Consider the following 23,201-nt stretch of genomic DNA (forward strand, 5'->3'; position numbering starts at 1 on the left):
TATGTCTATGAGGTTTTTGAAGACCTTATCTAACTATTTTACTTTATCTTTCTATAGAATCATATCTATCTGTTACACCTAGGATGTTTATTCTTGTGATAAAAATAACTAGTAATTGAAATGACCATGATTTGACCAACTAACAATTAACTTGTATAACTTACTTATCCTAAATAAGCCTGCAATAGCACTTTCAAAAAATTGGAAGTAAACCTTGTATTATAATTGAGTTGTATGGGTGCAATACCACATATTAAGAGGACCTTCATCTATCTTCTTTGTAGCCTTGGTCAAGGTAAGGGTCTGAATTATGAAGTGTGTGTGTCTGTGTGTGTGTGTGTGTGTGTGTGTGTGTGTGTGTGTTGCTGTTAACATTTCAGTGAGCAGTTTTAATACTAAACAGTTCTACAGGCTAAAAAGTTGCTGTTAGTTTTAAAACCACCTAACTTTCAGTCCCCATACACTCTGAGATTCCTTGATTCCTTTGGCTTTTATTTGATTGAATTTCTGTTGAAAGCTGACACTGGCTCCAGTCAAGGAACCTGGTTCTCCTGGGATCACTTGAAACTTTGTGTGTTTATGTGCACATGTGTGTGACACTACACGTGTGTGTGTGTGTGTGTGTGTGTGTGTGTGTGTGTGTGTTTAGGTCAGGGGTCAGTGTCTTCTTCCATTACTCCCTATCTTATATTTTGAGAAATTATCTCACACTGCACCTGAAGATAACTCTTGTCTAGAGTGGCAGGCCAGTGAACTCCAGACAGCTACCTATCTTCTGTGGGCACGGATGCCACTGCACCCAGCATCTGAACTCAGGTTCTCACCCTTGTGTATACAGTGAGCCTTATTCCCATCCCAAACTGTCAGCCAGTCTGTAATAGACATTCTTAAGAGGACCTGAATCTGTCTATCTTCTCTGTGGCCTTGGGCAAAGGAAGGCTCTGTTAATTATACTAAGAATTTTTGTTGTTGACTGAATGCTTACAGTTCCTCCACCCCAATTCATAGGTTGAAACTTTAACCTACAATGGGATGGTATTGGGGTTTGAGATCTATAGGACCCTCAGGGATGGGATCAAGAACAAACATGACAACTAGCTTGCTGTCAACTTATGCCATGTGAGGATATGTAAACTGGCAGGCAGTTGCTAATAGGGAAGCAGGGCCTTATTGTTGCATCTGACGTCAGATGCCTTGGTCTCTGGAACTGTGAGTTATACACATTGTTTCTAAGCCATGCACTGTATCATTCTGTGACAGTCCCCCAGCTGGGCCAACCTACAGCTCCAACAGGAGAGAAGTTTAGGGACAGTGGCATCTGTAACCACAATGCTAGGGAGTGAAGACAGGTGGATGTGGGAGTGATGGGAGAGGATACTGACCTCTGACCCCCCCACATCCATGTGCATGTATAGTATCATACACATGTGCATACACATGTGCACATACCTACATGACATTCATATACATATATAATGTTATATATTACATATATACCACAAATATACATTAAATAAATAAAAAGAAAAAAGAAAAAGGGATGTTTTAAAGACATCATCTTGAGGTCTAAAACTGTCATCTTTAAGAGTGAGTCATGGTTATGTTAGCTTTTCAAGGTATGTTTTCCTTCTAAGCCTCAGTTACAACCTTCTCTTTATCCTTCCCCTTTCTTTTCATTTCTTAATATAGTTGGGATTAAACATCAAGAGACCTGAAGACAGAAAAGACCTCACATCCTGATGGCCTTATAGGTTGGTCTAATGATCTGACCACATTGTGCCCCAGGTACTGTTTCCAGCACTCATGGTTTAGGGCCTTGAGAGGGTATGAACTGATCAGCAGGGAGAAGAAGGCTTGGAGTGCATTGGAAAGTAGGTAGGCTGTGGTAGTTCTGTTTTAGAAGGCGATATTAAGACATAGAGGAAATACGGAGCTGTCTGAGTGCATGGCTTCAAGGAGAGCATTCTAAGCAGTGAAAATGTTCCTAGGGGTGCTGTTGGGGATAGGTGTGACTGGCATGTGCCAAGTATAGTAATGAGACCCCACTAAATGGAGCAAGTACAGTGGAGAGTAAGGGAGCAGGATTGGAGACATGGTAGAGGCAGTGAGCTAGGTCATGTGTCCCTGCATGGAGACCACAGTAGTACTTTAACCTGTGTGTGTGCATGGGTGTGCAAGCTTGCATGCATCATGAATGTATGTGTGTGTGTGTGTGTGTGTGTGATAGTTGTGTGTATAGTCATATGTGTATTTGTCTGTGTCAGTGTGGACACACCAATGACAGAAAGTGAGCAGAAGTCAGAGGATAACCTCTGGCATTGTTCTTTGCCTTCTGCTTTCTTTGAGACAGGATCTCTTTGCTGTTCACTGCTTGTTTGCCAGGCTGGCTTTCAGAGTTTCTCCCATCCCCGCTCCCCACCTTGGTGTAGGAGCACTGGGATGCCAGACATGCACAAATCAGGTCCTCACCTTGCAGAGCAACTGCTTTACCCCCATAAGCCATCTCTTGAGTTTGGGGAAAGCATCTCTCACTGTACTGGGAGTTCACTGACTCAGAAAGATAGCTCAGGAGCAAGCATCAGGAATCTTCTTGCTTTTGGCTCTTCTTGCTTGAGTGCATGCTATGTGTATTTTATATGGGTACAGAGTATCTGAACTCAGGTCCTAATGATTTCTGACTGAGCCAATTCCCCAGATCTAGCTTAACTTCTTAAGGTGACAATCACAGACACAGAAAGATTGATCATTTACAAGTCCCCTACAAATTTCTGTTCTCAATGTTCGGCTTGTGGATTAGCCTGTTGGAATCACCCCATGCGCAGTCACACATTCACATAGGTACAGTCTATGATCACCCTGTATCTAGGACACAGGCCAGATCAAGAGACTGATGTGCAGATTGGTGTTTAAGAAACTATGCTTTGCTCACCTAGAGTCCCAATAGGATGTCCTCCCCTCTCTCCCACTTTTCTGGTAAGTGAAGACTTTCATGGGACATGCCCCTTGGCCTAGTGTCCAGATATAAGTGAATATATACTATTTGCCTCTTTCTGCTTCTGGGTTAACTCACTCATTATGATCATTTCTAGTTCATTCCATTTGTCCACAAATTTTGAGAATTTTGAGTATTATTCCACAGTGTAAATGTACCACAGTTTCTTTATCCATTCTTCTACTGAGGGACACTTAGGCTGTTTCCATGTTCTGGCTATTATGAACTCTAGGTGAGAGAAGCATGAGAGAATGGGGAAATAGAAGGATCCAGAGGGTCCTAGAAACCTATAAGAAGAACATTATGATGGGCAGATCTGGGCCCAGGAGTGCCGCGCAAACTATGGCACCAGCCAAGGACAATACATGCAGTAAACTTCAAACTCCTACCCAGATCTAGACAATATACATGACATTGCCCACAGTTGAGTGGAGAGTGGAGACTGACTTTCACACAAACTCTGGTGCCCTATATTTGACCACGTCCCCTGGATGGGGAGGCCTGGTGGCACTCAGAGGAAGGATAGCAGGCTACCAAGAAGAGACTTGATACCCTATGAGCATATACAGGGTGAGGAGGTCCCCCTCAGTCACAGTCATAGAGGAGGGGAGTAAGGGGAAAATGGGACTGAGGGAGGAATGGGAGGATACAAGGGAGGGATAACAATTGAGATATAATATGAATAAATTAATAAAATATATTTTAAAAAAGAAAAAAAGAAACTATGCTTTGAAGTTTTTTAATTTTTATTTTGTTTTTCTTCTTCTTCTTTTTTTTAAAATAAAATCTCAGTGCATTAATAACAGGCATATGTACACTTTAAAAAACATGAAAATGTGCCGTTTGGAGAACATGCTCTGGGGTGGTGGCCCGTGGCCTGGATGCACTACTGTTTGTGGAGATCTCTTGTATATCTGGAGCAGAAGGTATATACTGAAAGGCATCATGTCAGGGAAGTCTGCTTCCAACATGGAATCTATGGTCCACTGCATGCTGGGTACTGCATGCTTGGGAAAATATCCCAAGATCCCTTTGGTATCCAGGTGTGATCCATTGCCTTGTTCTCACCAGGCAAATGTGAGTAGAGGTGATGGGTGATACCTTTGAATCAGTGGTGAGAACAGGGCTTTCTGAATCTTCCCCGTCTGAGCTATTGTGTGTGAAGTTGCATTCAGGGGATTTCGGGTTGATCAGCTGACTCAACTGCATTCATTATCCTGGGTCATAGATTCTTGGATTTTAATGTGTGTGAAAGTTAAGAAGAGAGCTTGGGAAGACACCTGTTGTTTTCTTCTAACTTTGGAGCTTTATATCCTGTAAATCTGCCCAGATTTGAAATTAAAATTAGGCCATTTGTGCTGGGGTATAGTGCCTACCCATCATGCAATGGGCTGTAGGTTCCATCTCCAGCATCTAACAAAGAAGCCAATTTGTTCATAATTCTGTACTGGCTTTTGTTCCATGCTGTCATGGCCAGCACAAAAAAGGACATGGGAGGAAGCACTAAAATTTGTTAAGGTTGTTTTTGGGTGATTGACTGAATTGGTATTGACATCTCTGCTTTCCTAATGGCTCCACTCTCTGTTCTGTTGCTCCCGTTCCCTAAAAGAAAAAGCACTTGATTTCTTTCCCTCAAAAAGCTCTTTGGCCAGAGTGGCTTCCTTTTCATCAGGACCAACAGATGACAGCTTGCAGAGACTCATCCGCTGCCTCCCTGGGGACATGAGGGACATGTTGGGTGCTGTGGTACAGGCTCAAGGGGTCATTTATACAGTCTCCGTTGGAGTGGAGATGGATTCATTTCTTCACACAGAAAAGCTTCCCCAGGTTTTGGAAGGAGCTACCACAGCTCTTTCCAATTTAGACATGGTCTTTTTAAGTCTCATATAAATTAAGCTCCTGAATTCTTTAGAGAAATTTGTGATTTTATAGCTCCCTAAACCCAAAGTGCTATTATTAAATTATCTTTCTGGATCACTTCACTGACAGTTCTACTTCTTAAAATAGAGATCAGCTATATTCCTGGACACCGGCATAAAAAAGCTGACTTTGAGATCGCAGTTTCCAAATGCCTGCTTGATTTTTAACTACTGTTTTTCTACTTCTGAAGTTCTCTTGAGTGGGCTTAGAAGGTATGGTACAGGGTCCATCTTTAAATGTCACAGTTGGGTGCCATTTCACCTCCTGCTCTGTTGGTCCCTGCTTCCTACTTGAGGTGTCTTTTTTATTTCAGTCCTGTATCTTATAACACTAGTGATGTCCAGCCGATTGGAATAGGTTGACTTGACCTTAGCAACACCCTCAGAAGCCCTCACACATACCCTTAGCTCTGTCTTCCTTAGAGAATGCTAACGGGGTGGGGGGCGGGCTCTTCTTTTTTCCTCAGTTCTCCCCATCTCTCAAACATTTATTTAACAATTACCTCATTTCAACCTTTGGTGGGTCTTCCTTGAGGGAAAATAAAGGACCTTACTCTCTAATGAAGAACAGAGCCATGAGGAGTCAGACATGGAACTGAGTGTCCATGAGACCTTTAAGTAGGGAACACTGAGAGAGACTGCTATATTTTAGATATTAAATGCTGCGGCTCTTTACCCCTAGTCCAAGTGTTAAAGGTTGTTCCTCAGTGTGGTGCCATTGGTGGGGGAAGGGTGAAAGCCTGAAGAGGCAGAACCTAGCGGGACCGTAGTTAGAGGTCTATAGGTTCTTGGAGGTAACAGTGGGATCTTATTTCTTCTTTTTGTTTCTTTTTACTTGTGAGGCAGACAAGCCTGCCCCACCATGAATTTCTGCTACGATATACTGGGCTGACACAGGCCTATTTCAATGATACCAATCAGCTCCCTCAGAGCTCCTTTCCTTGGGCTGTGGAATTTTCTGTAGGCTTAGATTTTTCAAAAACCTACTTTATTTAGGGTTCTTAAATGTTTCTATCTTCTTCCCAATTTACTGACCAGAGGTAGGAGAGAACAAAAGTTAATAGGGGCAGGGGATGTAGACCTTTTTAGATATAGTTCCTTGGGGGCGATTCCACTCTTTGTGGTCAGAATATCAGCAGTCCAGTCCAGTCAAATAGCAATCACCAAACACCAGCGGGAATCAGTGGCAGTGGCAGGCTGTGTGCCCGAGCATGCAGCAGCCAAGGTCTGGAAAGAGCTCATGGATGGTGCAGGCAGGGCCTGCAAGGCAGGTCGGTGGGGCCTTGTGAACCAGAGAGAGAGAGAGAGAGATTATTCTATTCCAAGCTTAAATGGCACAGAGACACATCTGGCTAAAATGACCTGTTGGCACTGTTGCTTTCTGTGCTCCTGTGGAAAAGGCTCCCTGGACAAAAAGTTTTTCAAGTCTCCATAGGATCATGTCTTGGTCCTGATTTCTCCTAATTTGTTGGGTACATTTATCCCTGAAATAGGCTTCCCATTATAAAAAGAGTAGACCAGGTAGGGAGAAATGGAGCTATGAGAAGAAAGACTTTGAAGAGGAAGAAATAAAACAAGGGAAGGCGGAGAACATATATGACATGAAAGCAAAAAAGAGGGACTGTGGGGAAGGAGGAAGCAGATCATGTGTCAGGGAGGGATGGAGGAGGTGGTGATGGAGGGAGATAGATCAGAGCAAATAACCATGGCCTTTGTGTATGAACACATCAGAGAAAAACTCATCATTAAAAATTAGAGAGGGAGCGACATAACTCTAGACTATACCCCTGACTAAAAAGATACCTGACAGAGTTTGCTTTTTTATAAAAAGATGATCCCAAGAGGCTTCACAGGCTTCACAGTTCTACTGGGGCGTTTGTGAAATGTCACAGCATTATATACATTTGTTATATACAAAACAGTGAGAGGGCCAGACACCAAAGAGGGAAAGTGAAAAAGAAGAGGAAGGACCACCATGCCTCACCATGTTGCTGAGCAGAGACTGCCCATATGAAGCAAAAGAACTGATGCTGCTGTGCTGGGATACATTCATTTTGTTTAGAGGAACTGTTGATAGAGGAAGAGAGCAGGCCTGTCAAAATGGAAGTCACTAGAAAGGGCATAGCATATCTGAAATAAAAAATGTATGATACTTAGACATGCAGAAGTATCCAACGAACCAAGCAAAGCCAGCATACTATGTTGAAAGAAGCCCTCTTTCTAGTTGGAATCAAGTGTAAAATGTGAGGACAAAAGGTTTTAAGTCATATTGTGGTTACAGGCCTTATAGTGCTTTGGCTTTCTTCACTTATGTGGGTTAGTATTCTCAGTTTTAATTGGGAAAGTTGAAAAAAAAAATTTAAAAAACAAACAACACAAAAGCAGTTAAGCACCAATAATGCCATCAATAAGTAATAGTTTAATGTGACTTAGAAATTATGCTACCAGTTGAGATATCAACATCTTACCATTCTACAGGAAAAAATTAGGGCCCCTGAAAGGACGTATCATGTTTTCCAGGTGACATAGCTAGTAAGTGGGATAGACAGTCTTTAACCCCTAAGACATACTGTGCAATGACATTTCATGCCTTGCGAGGCTCAAATACTTGGAAAAAACATACATCACATTCTTCTGGTACTAAATTCCATGCCCCTTTCTTTTTTTCCCTCTTCTTTGGGAGGGCAAAATAGGCCCAAATAACTAGGAGAAGTTAGGCTACAATAAAGCTTAAAATGCACATGTCCTATGCCCCAATGCTTTCAGATTTCAGTAAAAATCTAGTCAGGAAGCTTACATGTATGCATGGACACAATTCATAAAACACTGATGTCATCATGCATAGAAATCAAAACAAACCACTAGTAGAAATTATACAAATTCACTCTCATGATGGATTAAAAACAATTTACAACAACATAGATCAGATTCATAAATATAATGTTGAATAACAAAGACCTGAAACAAAATGATACATAAAAATTGTCTATGGAAAACAGAGTGGTTACATTCCATTGCCATTTAAGAATATTATACAACCAAATAAAAGGTACTCCTAATGGTTTCAAATTTGAGTCAATCTCTCCAGCATAATTTTACGACAGAACTATCCATATACATATGAATATATAAGATTTGCATGCATTTAAATGAGGTCAAAATTGACACAGTGAGCTATATTGGAAAACCCATAAGGCACAGTTTTTCTCTTGTGTTTCATTTATTGGCTTTTGCTGTGGCTATAGATATGTCTACTGTATGGTTTTCAGTAGATAAATTTTATTTTGTTTTAGCTACTATTTTGGTGTATGTCATATTTTGTAATGAAAACACTTATAGAAGAATGAAGGATGGCTCATTCATTAAGAGTGTTTGCTGCTCTTGCAGAGGATTGGCATTTGGCTCCCAAGAGCTCTATTTCAGCTCATAACTTCCTGTAACTCTGCTTTCAGGAGATCCAATTTTTTATTCTGGCTTCCACAGGAACTCACATGCATGTATATACATATAAACACACACATAACAATAATAAAAAATGAAAACTAAGTAATATAGTTTCAAATCCTATAAACAATACTCAAACTATCAACTTGTTTCACTAATAGTCTTATGAGTAGGTATCTACAACTTTCCTGAGGGTACCTGTGAATGACTGTCTATTAAAAAACCCTTATATTTATTTATTTTGTGTGTGTGTGAGTGTTTACCTGCATGTGTATCTGTGTACCACATGTGTCCCTGGTGCCAGCAGTGGCAAGAAAAGGTCAATGTATCTCCTGAAACTGGAGTTTAGGATGTTTGTGAATCACCATGTGGGTGCTGAGACGTGAACTTGAGTCCTCTGCAAAAGCAACAAGTTCTCTTAATTCCTGAGCCATCTCTTCAGCCCCCAAGGTCTGTCTTTTACTTTTATACATTTCTGCAACTGTTCCAGGAAATAATCTACCACCTATTCACTGAGGTAGCATTTACTTGTCTGTTCAGCAGCCCTAAGGCAGAATGCAGAGAAGAGTTTAGGCCTTGTCATTCCATATTAATTTATAACGAATCTCCCCCACTGTCCGTAGCATGTCTTCTCCCACTTCAGTCCTACATACATTTATAATGTCCATGCTTTAGTTTTTCCACAGACAAATCCTGCAAACAGACAGAAGAGATGCATGGGGATACAACTTCCCCTTACATGTACTTCCAAACAAATTAGTTGTTGCCTGCCATCACTTCTATTACCCTTTGGGGAGGATGCTACCATTTCTCAACATTTTCTGGTGTTGATTCAGTGATAAGAAGTGCCTGTGTGTATTCCTTTTGAACATGTTTGGTATTCTGATATTTTAACCCACCTATTCATCTTCCAAAACTCTTGAAACATTTTAATTTTTTTGTGGTGCTAGTGAACTGATGACTGTCTTGTGTTGAATTGTTCACCTTTCTACCTCCTGCCAACCTCATATTATTGAAATAATAGCTCAGACTTTGGAATATGACATTATTTGTAGATAGCATCTTTATAAAGGTAATAGTAAAGCAGAGAAAGAACAGGGACTGATGCTTCTTCTTCTCTTCTTCTTCTTCTTCTTCTTCTTCTTCTTCTTCTTCTTCTTCTTCTTCTTCTTCTTTCTCCTCCTCCTTCAGTATTTTTCTTTTGAGACCAAGTAACATGTAGCCTAGGATGGCCTTGAAATTTGTGGTTCTCCTGCCTTTACTTTCCCAGTGTTAGAATTAAAGGCATGAGCCATGACACTCAGTTTCTTACTGTAGTTTTATTCTTATACAGCCCAATTTTATGTCTCCAAACAAGATTGCATAATTATAACCACTTTAGACAACTTAGGCCAAGAAAATTGAATAATTTTTCCTAGATGATAAAAGTCAGAATGTGGGGTAGGTGGGTCACAAATGAAGTTGGATGCTGTCTTCATCACATGCAGCTTTGTAAATTACAAGAATAGAGCCAAGCCACGTGGCTGGAAAAGTAAACCAGAGATTCCCCAGGGACCAGAGGCTCTTTGACCTCCCATTATCCCTGAGGGCACAGGTAGTACTTTGCAATGGTTCCCTGAGCCAACTAAATTCAGGTCCAGGTACTGTGATGCTCACTGTGCCATATGTGGTATAGAGGCATTGGAACCTGTGGGCATTAGGTTATTGTGCAACTCAGATACTGATTTCGGTAACCCTTCCCCTCATCTGGTTGCAATCCATGTTCTGTGAATCTCCTGTCTCAATGTTGTGTAAACACTGCTCCCCAATTGTCCCTTGATATGCCAATAAAGCAGCTTACAGCCAATCACTGAGCAGGGAAGAGAATAAGGATAGATGTCCTGCCAGCCAGGGGAGGAGAAGTTAGAGGAGGAAGTAGGGTATTTGGCCACCAGCACAGGTCCAGAAGACATCAGGAGAGAGGAGCTGAAGCAGGAAAGCAATAAAGTGCAAATAATCTCAGTGATTCACTCTGGAGGAAGCCAGACTAGTTTAGAGGGCTAAGAGCAGAGTAATAACAGCTCAGTTAATGTGCTGTGAAGCTTGTTAAAATACTATAATACAGTCTTAATCATTTGTGTGATAGCTGTGTTAAGAGAGAAAGAAACATAATTTTATAAAAATAACTTTAACAGGAACCACCTGGAGTCAAGAGCAGCACTTCTCCACCGGATTTCCTGAATCAGAATCTTATTTTACCAACACTTTCCAGATGACTCAGCTATGCAGCCAAGTTTGAGAAATGCACAAGGAAACTCATGAAATGAATAGAGGCTGGGGTGCTGTTCACAGGGCCCTCTTCTGTCCGAAGCTTTTTGCTTCTTTGCACATCACCGGATCTCCTTGTGATTTCAGTAGATCTTTCTATGAGATACTTATGGTTCCTATTTTCAAACTTTGCTATAGGAATGTCCATAACACTGAAGATTTTTCTAGTCACTCAGGATCATTGTCACCCTTTTTTAAAGACTCTCTTTTTTACAGTTTATTATTTATTTGTTTATTTATTATTATTTTTACATCCAAGTCATAGACCCCCTTCCTCCTCTCCTCCAGCCCCACCCTTCCTCGCTCTTCCTCCTATTATCCCTCTCCTCCCCCTCATAAAAGGGAAGCCCCTACCAACACACCCTAGCACATCAAGTTATATCAGGACTGAGCATAGCCTCTTCCCCTGGGGCCTGGTGAGGTAGCCCCACCAGATAGGAGAAATAAAAAAACCAGGTAACAGAGTCCATGTTGAAAATAGCCTCTGTTGCCCTTAATAGCCCATCAGTTACATATATGTAGGGGGCATATGTCCAGTCAAGTCTCCCCAGACCCCTGTGGGCCCATGTTGGTCTTCTTGTGGAGCTCTTGTCCCCTCTGTGTCCTTCTAAATACTTCCACCCACTTGTCCTCAAGTCTCCCTGTGTTCCACCCAATGTTTGGCTGTGAGTCTAAGCATCTGTTTTGATCTGCTGCTAGGTGGAGCTTCTCAGAGGGCAGGTATGCTAGGCTCTTGTCTACCAGCATAGCAGAGAACCATTAATGGTATAAGGGGTTGGCTCTCTCTCATGGGATTGAGCTCAGGTTGGGCCAGGTATTGGTTGGGCATTCCCTCAATCTCTGCTCTATCTTTATCCCTGCACATCTTGTAGGCAGGCTATATTATGGATTGAAGTTTTTGTGTGTAGGTTGGTGGTCCTCTCCCTCCACTAGGAGCCCTGTCTGGTTAGATGGTGGCCTCTTTAGTCTCCATGAACCCTGCTACTAGGAGTCTCAGCTAGAGTCACTCCCGTATCCTCCCAGGAGCCTACCCCATCATAGGTCACTAGCTTGTCTCAGAGATGCCCCTGTCCACAGTTTTTCTTCTCTCTGAAAGCCCTCTGTCCTTCTGCCTCTACTCTCCCCATATCTGATCTCTACCCTCATTTCCCTCCAAACTTGTTATTCTATCCTGCTCCCTCTCTTCAACCAAAATCTTCAACAAATGGTGCTGGTCTAATTGGATGTCTACATGTAGAAAAATGCAAATAGATTCATATTTATCACCTTGCACAAAACTAAAGTCCAAGTGGATCAAAGACCTCAACATGAAACTGGAAACATTAAGTCTATTAGAAGAGGACGTGGCAATCAGTCTTGAACTCATTGGCACAGGAGACAGCTTCCTGAACAGAACACTAACAGATCAGCAGCTAATAAATGGGACCTCATGAAACTGAAAAGTTCCCGTAAGGCAAAGGGCACAGTCAATAGAATGAAACCATAGTCTACAGATTGGAAAAGATCTTCACCAACCCTATGTTTGACAAAGGGCTAATATCTAAAGTATATAAAGAAATTAAACACCAACAAACCAAATAATCCAATTTTAAAAAGTGAACACAGAGCTAAACAGAGAATTTTCAACAGAAGAATTCTGAATGGCCAAGAAGCATGTAAAGAAATGCTCAACATCATTAATCATCATGGAAACTCAAATCAAAATGACCCTGCGATTCTATCTTATACCTGTCAAAATGGGCAAGATCAAAAACTCAAGTGGCAACACATGCTGGTGAGGATGTAGAGAAAGGGGAACACTCCTCCATTGCTGGTGGCAGTGCAAATATGTACAACCACTTTGAACATCAATCTGGCACTTTCTCAAAAAATTGGGAACAGTTGCTTCCACCTCAAGCCCCAGCCATACCACTCTTGAGCATATACACAAAAGATCTGGAACCATTTAACAAGGACATTTGCTCCACTATGCTCATAGCAGCTTTATTCATAATAGCCAGAAACTGGAAACAACCTAGATGTCCCTCAACCGAAGAATGGATAAAGAAACTGTGGTACATTTATACAATAGAACACTGCTCAGCTATTAAAAACAAGGAAATCATAAAGTTTGTAGGCAAATAGATGGAACTAGAAAAGATCATCCTGAGTGAGGTAACCCAGACCCAGAATGACACTCATGGTATGTAATTACTTGTAAGTGGATATTAGCCATAAGGTACAGGATAACCTTACTACAATTCACAGACCCAAAGAACCTAAGGAACAAGCAGTGTCTAAAGGAGGATGTTTGAATCTCATTGTCACTCTTAATTCTTGTGACATCCTTTTCTGTGAATGGTGTGTTGGGATTCCCTGGCTATTTGGAATCATTTTGGTTTAGCAATTAGCATGTATATGAAAGTTCCCATCTCAGACTCTTAGTCACTCATGGAGCTCCTATGGGAGAATAGCGTCAAGATTTCTGCTTGTAGAAATCTTAAAAGTAATTCTTTACAAAGCGTATTAAATCTTGTTTAATAAGTTCTTGTTTATCTTTCCTTTATCTATCTCAGGTGCCCAAGCCAAGAATATTTCTTGACTGAATTTATTGTAGAAAGTAAGTGCACATTTCTGTCGCCACTTTACCGCTGTAGAGTGGGATGCTGTTTGCTTCCATTTTCACATCCTGGTGAATGTTTTCCTATTGAGTGATTCTGTAGGAAGGTCCTCCAGTGTTCACAGGGGCAATAATATCCTAGGTGTGAGGAGTACCAGGTGCTGCATGATTCTGCGTCATCTTGGTTCAGGACAGGTAGTTTGTGTAGCAAAGAAAATGCACCATATGGTCCAGTCGCCTTTACGTCAGTCACCGTTCCTCTGCGATACAAGTGAACCATGTTTAGTGTGCATCCTTCTTTGAATTTGTTACCTGGGAAGGTTGTATGCACTCAAAGTAAATTTTGAATCTTCTGGTGTTTAAAAAGGCATCTTGTTATTTTCCAGTTTGAAAAATGCATGAAAGAACTAATTCTCTGACTTATGAAGGCAATGGTTAATAAACGTCTTCAGGGATAGGGAATGGACATCATCCTTTAATAAAGAAAACATTTTTAGCTTCACGTTGATCGTCTCCAGCCCACCCCAAAGCTGTACTTCATCAGTGGGGTTAAAGCTATACACTTAGCCCTTCCTGTCTACAACCACCCCAAGCTCACGACTTCTGTCTTCTGTATGATGAAGGTGGATGCTGCTTGGGTGGGGAGCTGGGGCTCAAATGAAGCTGGAGATTTGTGAGGCTTTCGAGTCTTTGAACAAGCATGGGGGTGTTTGTGAAAGATCTTAGGGTTGTGCTTTGCTGCTCGTCTCCAAAGCTTGCTTTAGGAAATTACATCTCGAAATCTCAGCCAAAACCTTAGCAAAATCCTGTCTCCCTAAAACTGTAATGAAACTCGGCACGGTTGTCATCAAAAGAAAATAACAGAGACAGGAACACAGAGAGGAGGTCGGATCTGGACAGAAATAGAGTTTGTTTAAAGAAGCCCTGGTTCTAGGGCCTTTGTGGGGACAGTTGATGCCTTGCTCCTGGCATTTAAACACAATTCTAAGCCTCTTTCTTGTGTGAGTCTGGGCATATCCATCACCAATCCCTACCACCTCTCACACTTCTCAGGGCCTCTGGCTTGACACTTCCCCAACCATCTGCTCTACTGATTTCTAACCTCACCCCTCCTTCCTCCCCTACCTCTTCCCTCCTTCCTCCTCCTTCCTTTCTTTCCTTCACCCCTCCCTCTTCCTCCCTTCTCCTCTTCCCTCCTCTTCCTTTTCTCCCCCCACTTTCTTCCTCCTTCATTGCTATTTTCACCACTGTGGCATAGCTTGGCCTCATACACATTTAATAGAATCAGTTTTAACTTCTTCTTCTTCTTCTTCTTTTTTTTTTTTTTTTTTTTTTTTTTTTTTTTTTTTTTTTTTTTTTTTTGCGAAAGCATCCAGATTTCCTTCCAAGCTAAAATATCACCTTTCCAACTGGGAGTGTAGCTCTTCAGAGGAAAGCTCTGACACTTGCCTGTGGTAGAATTATGAAATTTTATAAATTTGCCATAGGCAAAGTTTGCTTTCTGCTGAGCCTAAACATCTGTATTTTTCCATACCGATCAATGTTCCCAATATTTTTCTAGTAAAAAAAAAAAAAAAAAAAAAAAAAAAAGCCACTTCAGAGTTTTTGTTCACAGCTGTGTTAAAATGTGAACAACAGCATTTCTGGGGCAGCCCCTTCACCTGTCCTTTATCCTTTATCCTGATGTGCAAGGACAGAATGGGTTCTCATGATACACTATCAGGAGACAGAATTTTTTAAATTTAATTTTTAAACTTGAGAATTTCATACATGACTACAATGTGTATGTCATTTCCTTATGTCAGCAAAATATTCTGTTAGAGGAAAGATTCAAATATTTCCTTGCAATCACTCCCCAATTACATTAAAGTCTGTTTTCTCTTTTTTTGTTCTTTAATAGGTAGATTATTGCATCCAATATGTATGTGTATATATATATATATATATATATATATATATATATATATATATATATATATATATATAATTTTAACTGCAGTACACTGATCTAGTGAATTTAGATGCAGCTAAAAAACAGCCGGGCCACTGGAGGCTTGCTTTGTTAACGCCGATCTTTGTCTAAGGGACCATTTGGAAATCTCAGTTAAGAGGATAAGCCATGGACTATTGCTGACACATAAAACTTACCACATACCTTCCAAGTCTTCCATTCCCAGCTGTACACATTACAGCTGCAAAACACAGATTTAAAAAAACAAACAAACACATTTTGGCTTAATTTTATATTTAAGCAGAACAGCTTACCTTGCCACCCTAACCAAATGTTTATCTGCCTAACCTTTCATTGATCCCAATTTGGAGTAAATTTACAATGCAAATACAGTCAGAGTACAACCATACCATTAATCACTATTGAACGATACTTTATTGGACTGCTCCATGCAAGGTGACTCTGAAATTGCTCTTTAATTCTCATAGCAGCCCTCTGCATTAGGCATGGTTATTCACCGTCCTCATCTCAGAGAGGTAAACTGGGGCCTGGAGTGGGTTGCTAACTCTCTCTGAAGCATATACGGGGCACAGCACAACTAGCATCTAAATATAAGCCTCCTGGCGCGTCGGCAGCACAACTTCTGAGTACTGACTTAATTGTCTTTACAGTATACAAGACTTCCTTTACAGATATTTTTAAAATGCAGTTTTGTCAAGGTTTTGAATAGTGAAAAAGTAAAATCCTGAGGCAGCTACAGCATCAGGGGAGCGAAGAGGAATAATCAAGAGGGGGGGGGGGGGTGGGCGGAAAGGAAGTCCATAGTGGGAAGATGTTTCTGGTCAGCGTTGCTCCAGAGACCAAAGCTGGCCATAAGGACAAGGCCAGTTTCTTTTTTCTTTTTTTATTAATTTATTCAAATTACATCTCAGTTGTTAGCCCATCCCTTGTATCCTCCCATTCCTCCCTCCCTCCTTCCCCCCCCCCTATTCCCTTCTCCTATGTCTGTGACTGAGGGGGACCTCCTCTCCCTGTATATGCTCATAGGTTGAGTCTCTTCTTGGTGACCTATTATCCTTCCTCTGAGTGCCACCAGGCGTCCCCACCCAAGGCACATGGTACAGCCAGTTTCTTATTAAGCAAATCGCCAATGAAATGTGTGAATGGGCAGACAGCAAAAAGCACTGAATTCTATAGAAAGGTTGTGTTCTCTTCTTGTGGTGTTCTCCAGTTACCAATTTTCAGGCTTGTGTCCCATTTTCTGGAAGAACTAGAGAAGATGACTAGAGCTAAGGAGCTGCAAATCATGGACATTCTGTGCCTGAATGGCATGATAGAGGCAGAAGTGGGAGGCCCCAGAATGCTCCCTGATCACACTACTGATCTACCGGGATAATTAATAGGGAGACTCGCGAGCCTGATGCTTTAACAATTGCTTGTCGTTGGTTTGTAGCTCGTTTGTGGGAAAATGCTCCAGGATAGCTCCCGGGCTCTGTGTTTTGGCATGGGGTCAAATGTAGATGCTTATTTTTGCTTTGCATCCCTGGAGGTAGAGGAAGCACCATTTCAACCTGGGCTTGTTATTTTCAGCACTTTCCTCTCCATGGTTCCTTCTACATTTTCTCAGTCCACACTCAACATTTTTGAATTCCCCATCTCAGAGCAGCAGTGTGCTCATTAAAGCGGCTGGTTGACACTGACGTCCTCTGCTGATCTTCTTGGACGCGGTTTGAGCAATGTTTGTACAGCTGTGGCCTGTTTTCCAATCAAGAGAGGCAAGGGAGTCTACTAATGAGTGATTACCCGAGAACATGGCCAGGTGAAGACCGAGTCTCTTTTCACGTTTATTTCTTTGTAACACAAGTCCATTAGCCAGGCAAATGTGTCAATATGGTACCATCAATGTCAGCCATACACTTGCCTTGCTTTTTGGATTTTATTCTCCAGGATTTTGCCAGAGGCAATTACCAAAGAGCTTTGTTTTGGAGACATTGGAGGGTTCTGGCCAAACATTTCCAGGCTGAGAGTGCCAGACAGAGTTCCCACTGAATTCTCTCTCTCTCTCTCTCTCTCTCTCTCTCTCTCTCTCTCTCTCTCTCTCTCTCTCTCTCTCTCTCTCTCTCTCTCTTTCCCCCAGAAAGGAGTTCCTCGTGCTGCACAATGCTCAGAGTACCCTACCCCATAAGCTCTGAAAGGACAGAGTAGGGGCTCCCCCTGAGAGGACAGCAGGGGTTTCAGATCACCCAGGGTAGTAGTCCTCAACCTGTGGGCTGCAGCATCTATGGCAAGCCTCTGCCTCCCCAAATATTTGCATTACGATTCATAACAGTGAAATTACATTTATGAAATAGCAGCAAAAAGTAATTGTATGGTTGGGGGGTCACCACGACACGAGGAACTGTATTAAAGGGCCCCATTAGGAAGGTTGAGGACCGCTGCTTTCAGGGCTCATCCAGAGGCAGAAACAAGCTCTCGGTGAGGGAGAGCATGGCTGACAGACGCTGGGGAGGGAGGGACTCCGCCACTAAGTATTGTGTTACTGGATTTGAGGCTCAGGAGCCATCATGAGAAGTGTAAGAAGAAAAGCAAAATGCTAGCAATGCTGCAGTAAAGCTGGGCTCTCAAAGCTGGCCTTCTGTGAGTCTGGAACTACTTTCTTAATGCTATTAGGGTTCTTGCCCTGTGTCCGAATCAGACTTAAAAAACTGTTCCTGGGAAATGCTGGGCAACTGCAGACTTCCTTCGTACAGTTAGAACGTGGCCCTGCACAAAAGCCACATGGAATAGCAGGGCAACTCAAAAGACCGAAAAGGAATCGGTGTCTAAACTGAGCAGGCCTGGTGCCGTCTCATGCACTTCTGATGAGTCTCTCCTTTTGGACAGAAAAAAAAAAAAAAAAAAGAATGGAGGAAATATAAGCATTGCTATTCTGCCAGTGGCTCCTTAGGGAGACATGAGGCAAGGTCACATGATGTCAGCCGCAAGGCTTCCTGAGCTATCCCAGCACCTATGCACTCCTCCTCAGCGCTTTCCAGGTGCCGATCTGTTTATCTGTACTTCTTCTTCCAGTCATCCATTCCCCACACAAGCCTGCACTCCCAGAATGCTGAGCTCCTTGTCTTGCTGAGACCACCTCTGTTTCCTAGCAACTGAACGCTTTTCCTGCCGTCCCCTCCCCAATGCTTCCTTGGTGCCTTTCCAACTAACTGTTTCCAGAAAGCATGTTAGTGCTGGGCTAAAGTGTCCTCCCCTACTTTGCGTAATGCTGGGGCTCCCACTGTCCCCATGGAAGGCTCTGTGATTGCACGCCTAAATAGGCTTCTCCATTCCTCCTCTTTTATCAGTAGAACCCGCTTAGGTGTGATGGAAACACTTCTTTCAGGTAGGAGTGACTGACTCATTTTTAATGAATGAAACGTGGCCATTTCTGGATACAATTTTAGGGGCAACGTTGTAAAACAGGAGATTTGGCTCACATTCTTGCTTTGTTGTTGCTGCTGCCTCTGCTCTTCTTTCTTCTTTCCCTAGAGTGTACATATAATGAACTGAACAGCTCTGTTCTGCTGTGACCAGGAGCCAGGAGGATGGAAGTCATAACCAAAGAAAGACAGAGGCAAACAAAAAGTTCCTGGTACCTGATGAGGTGGTGATAAAACCATGGAACCAGCCTTGGGTTATCTTATTCCCCAGCATTTTGTTAAATGAATAACACAGTCAGATCTCGTCCTCTTAGAACCTCCATTCAGTGGGCATTTCAGTTACTCCTGGCCCAATGCATTTCTGGCTAATTATGTGCCAATCACTGAATTTTTAACCTTTTATTGTTTCTTAATGAATTTTATATCATACATCCTAATCGCACTCATCTCCCTCCTCTTCCTACCTGCCTTCCTCCTTGCAACTTTATCCCAAGAAAGAAAAATAATCTCATTATGGAAGCTTTAGTGGGTCACAGTGTGTCCCACAGTATACCCCTTTGTCCATACTTTACTTAGAAATGTTTATTGCAATGAATCATTGGTCTGGTACAAGGCCTACTCTATCAATACTGGAACCTCACCGGGACTCCTCTCACATACCTTGTTGGTTCCCTGTGTTATGGAGATCCCATAGTTTTGGATCTGCAGGGCCAGCCCCTTTATGAACTCCAGCAGTTCACTGATGGGGTAGGCCAATTCAAAGTCCTGCATTTGAGCCTGAGAGGTATCTGAGCTGCTCAACCTACCAGGTCTCCTGCTCTTATGCCCCTGGGGCTGGTTCACTAGCACCCTCCAGCAAGCATTGTCAGCTCTACTGTGCTGCCCAGGCAAGATGCATGGCCTTCTCTCCTGAGTGCTGCAGGAGGTGAGGGGCAGGGACAGCTCTCCTGTTTTTATGACCCAGAGTCAGGTCTCTACCTGCTGCAGGTGGTCAGGGGCAAGGTGGGAGAAGAGTATTTCTCCCTCATCCAGACCATCCCACGGGGGACAAGTGGGAGGGCCAGCTCTCCCGCAATCTTATCTTTGGGGCTACCTCACCCAAGTACTGTACCTGGCACCCAGATGTGGCCCCAATGGCAGCACGGGGCAGGACCCCACCATGGTCCCTGGTTCACAGGCTACTCACATCAGGCTGTTCCTCCCTACCCCCGAGTCTCCAAGTTTGCCTCTCTTCACTGAGCCCACATCTGTCTGTTTCTCTTTCTCTTCCATCTCTTCACCACTTAATTGCTCCTCTGAGTGACACTCCAGGTCTCTGAGTGTCTGAAATCGTCTTAGGAGTAGTCTCAGGAGTGCCATGTCCTGCTCATGCATCATGACACTGAGCAAAAATCATCTCTGGCATGGCCTGTCCCTCAAGGCTTGCATGGCACCAGACTGGAGGTCAACTCAGGCTCTCTTTTTTTTTCAGGCAAAGTTAAGCTACTAACCATCCAGATGTTCACAGCTCAGAACACTGAGCATAGACATAGCCTCTCTTCTCTCTGCCACCTCTTGACGCACAATGGACACAGCAGCCACAACTGCAGCACCTCTCTGGGCAAATGATCACTGTGGTTTCAATTGTAACTTATTTTCTCTCTCCACAGCTGTCTGTGAAGAACTTGAGGTTGTGCTTTGTTCACTTGCTTTCTCAGCACCAACGATGCCTCCAACATGCCCCAAGTCCTTCTTTTAAAGGTTTGTGATGTTGCGGCGCACAACTTTAGTCCCAGCACTCAGGAGGTAGAGGCAGGTGGATCACTGTGAGTTGGAGGCCAGCCTGGTCTACAAAGTGAGTCCAGGACAGCCAAGACGATACAGAGAAACCTTGTCTTGAAAAAAACAAACAACAACAAAACCAAAACAAACAAGAAGAGGTTTCTGATGTTGCCACAGGAGCCAACTTTCTCTCTGTGGCTGAGGATGGCTGCAGTTATCAACATTGCATGTTTGCTCATAAAACCCATAACTCAAGTGGCTGATGGTAATGCAGTTCAGGAACAGACAAGTTTAAAATCATAAGAGTGATTTTAATATATAATTTGTGTTATTAATTTCATAGTGTAACATGAAACATGTCACTATTAAGTTTAAGAGAGAGAATATTGGCAGAAATCTCAATAAATCAAAGAAAGGCAAGATTGGGCTTCATTTTAGAAAATTGCTGTTGAATTCAATGAATTTGGAAATTTAGGGGAACTTAGAATTAACTCATTGATTAACTTTCTTGTAAGGTATTGATCATAGATCATTGCAGCTGCTACCTCAAATTACAAAATGAATGAATTTGTGTTTTGTGGCTGGTGTTGAACTTATACATGATTAAAAATAATCTCCAGCCACCTTTTTGTTTGCCTTTAATTGGTTGGACAAAGCCTCAGTGGGCCTGCTGGCTTCAGAGCTTCTGTTCAGCTTTGAAACATACAGCCTCGGGTTGCACACACATGTGTCTTTGGCACACTGGACACTGGTCACAGTGTGGTCAGGCGGAGCTGTTTCACTGTGCAGGTGGTGTCTACAGGCTCCTAGAACATGAGAGTCACTGGAGCTTGCAGGAGATGACCTCAGCGGTCAGGACATGAGCAGGAGCTCAGATGATCAGTGCTGTTGCAGCACACAGTCATGCTTTGTGCTAACTATGCAGTCCCTAGGGGTGGCTCTCTAGGATAGTGTAAACACAAAGAATTGCATGCAGCGATAGGAAGCTCCAACATAAGAATCTGGCATCTCAACAAAGACCAGAGCTCATGTGGGATAAGAATAACTAGAGACTCATTGGCTGTGGTCCCTGAGTGATATTGAGTTGCAAGTTGATGCCAAGTTTATGTCCCATACCCCTTAGGTTCTATAAAAAGGACATATACTTAGCCTTACAGTTCTTACAAAAGAATTTCAGATGGTTATTTTTTCATAAGGCTTTAATTATGTTAAAAATTCTTTGAAAATAGTTTTGGGGAGCTGGAGAGGGATGGCTGAGTTGGTAAAGTGCTTGGTATACCAGCATGAGGGCTTGATGATGGATCCCTAGCATTCACATAAAGAGGAGCATGGTGCAACATGCCTGTCACTCCAGCACTAGGTGTACAGTGACAGGCGGACACCTCACTGCTCAGCCAGTCTAGCCAAGTAAATGAGCTTTTGGTTGTTGGAGAAACCTTGTCTCAAGAAATAAAGTAGAGAGCGATTGAGGAAGACACCCATTGTTGACCCCTATCCTCTATACACACGCATGCACCCGCGGGTACATACCACATGCAGGGACACTCACACAGACACAATACAGATACACAACACGTACAGACACACTCACCCAGATACACACAGATATACACACACAAACACAAGCACACATAGAGATATGCAACACAGACACACACAAACATACATACAGAGAGACACATCCACACAGAGAGACACAAGCACACATGCAGATACAATGCACACACACAGATATATACAGAGACAAACATTCACACCAACACACACATGAAGGCACAAACACAGGCACACATAAATAACACATAGAGAGACAAATAACACACAGAGATACATGACACACACAAACACAGACATACACAGGCACGGATATGCACATATAAGCAACACACATAGATACACAACACACACTGACACATACACAGATACATAACACATACAGATAAATAACATTCAAAACATATCTAGTGCATAGATACATTACACATACAGATACACAACACACACACAGATACTACACACACAAGTATGTCCAACACACAAATAATTAACACACACAGGTACACAACATCTATACACAGAGACACACACAGACAGAAAAACATAACACACACACACACACACACACACACAAATACACACTACACACAAACCTTTTGCCCGGAGAATTTACTTTAAGACTGACATCAAGTTGCAAATGTCCAGAGTGGCCAAATCAGGTGAGGAGGCCAATGAGTCTATATTTTCCATGAAAATATGTATGTTTCCATGATCTTAAACATACTATATTTGGAAGGCTGGCTGTGATGAAGAGACCTGAAGAAACTAACGTTCTTGCTACAAGCCTGTCCCAGAAAGCATGCCAGAAAGGAGAGCTGTGGCTTATTCCAGGAAGAAGCAAAGGACAGGAGGATGTGAGTGGACCACTGATCAGAGCTGATAAATCCAATATCACTCAGCTGCAACCCAGAAGCCCAAACTGTGCTTGGGACCAAACACCAGTCATTTAGGAACTGCACCTATGGTGCCTTACTTTAACTGGAATGTGGGAAGAAGCCATGCCAAATTCTGCCATGTCAGAAATCCCGTGCTTAGGCTGTATGCTGTGACCTTTGAGTTGCTGACCTTTGCTTTATGAGGTCTTGTGTTCTAGGCTATCCTTGGACTATTTACCTTTGTAAGAAATAGGAAAGTCCCAACTTGGAACCACCCAGAGGATCAAGGAAGTTTACAGAGAACTACTCAGAGAACTAGGAAGTTCTACAGGGAGCGATTCAGGCTATTGTATTCTTGCCTAGGGGCTAGGGTGAGT

At 42.5% G+C, this 23,201-nt stretch overlaps 1 non-coding gene across 1 annotated transcript; it reads right to left on the reverse strand.

The window, feature by feature from the left end:
• Positions 1-20,104: 20,104 nt before the first annotated feature.
• Positions 20,105-20,236, reverse strand: LOC127197446 (small nucleolar RNA SNORA17). Its single transcript, XR_007831676.1, has one exon. It is a non-coding gene; the product is annotated as a small nucleolar RNA SNORA17 (small nucleolar RNA).
• Positions 20,237-23,201: the final 2,965 nt, after the last annotated feature.

This window comes from Acomys russatus, chromosome 1, assembly GCF_903995435.1.
Source record: "Acomys russatus chromosome 1, mAcoRus1.1, whole genome shotgun sequence".
NCBI classification, from domain to species: domain Eukaryota; kingdom Metazoa; phylum Chordata; class Mammalia; order Rodentia; family Muridae; genus Acomys; species Acomys russatus.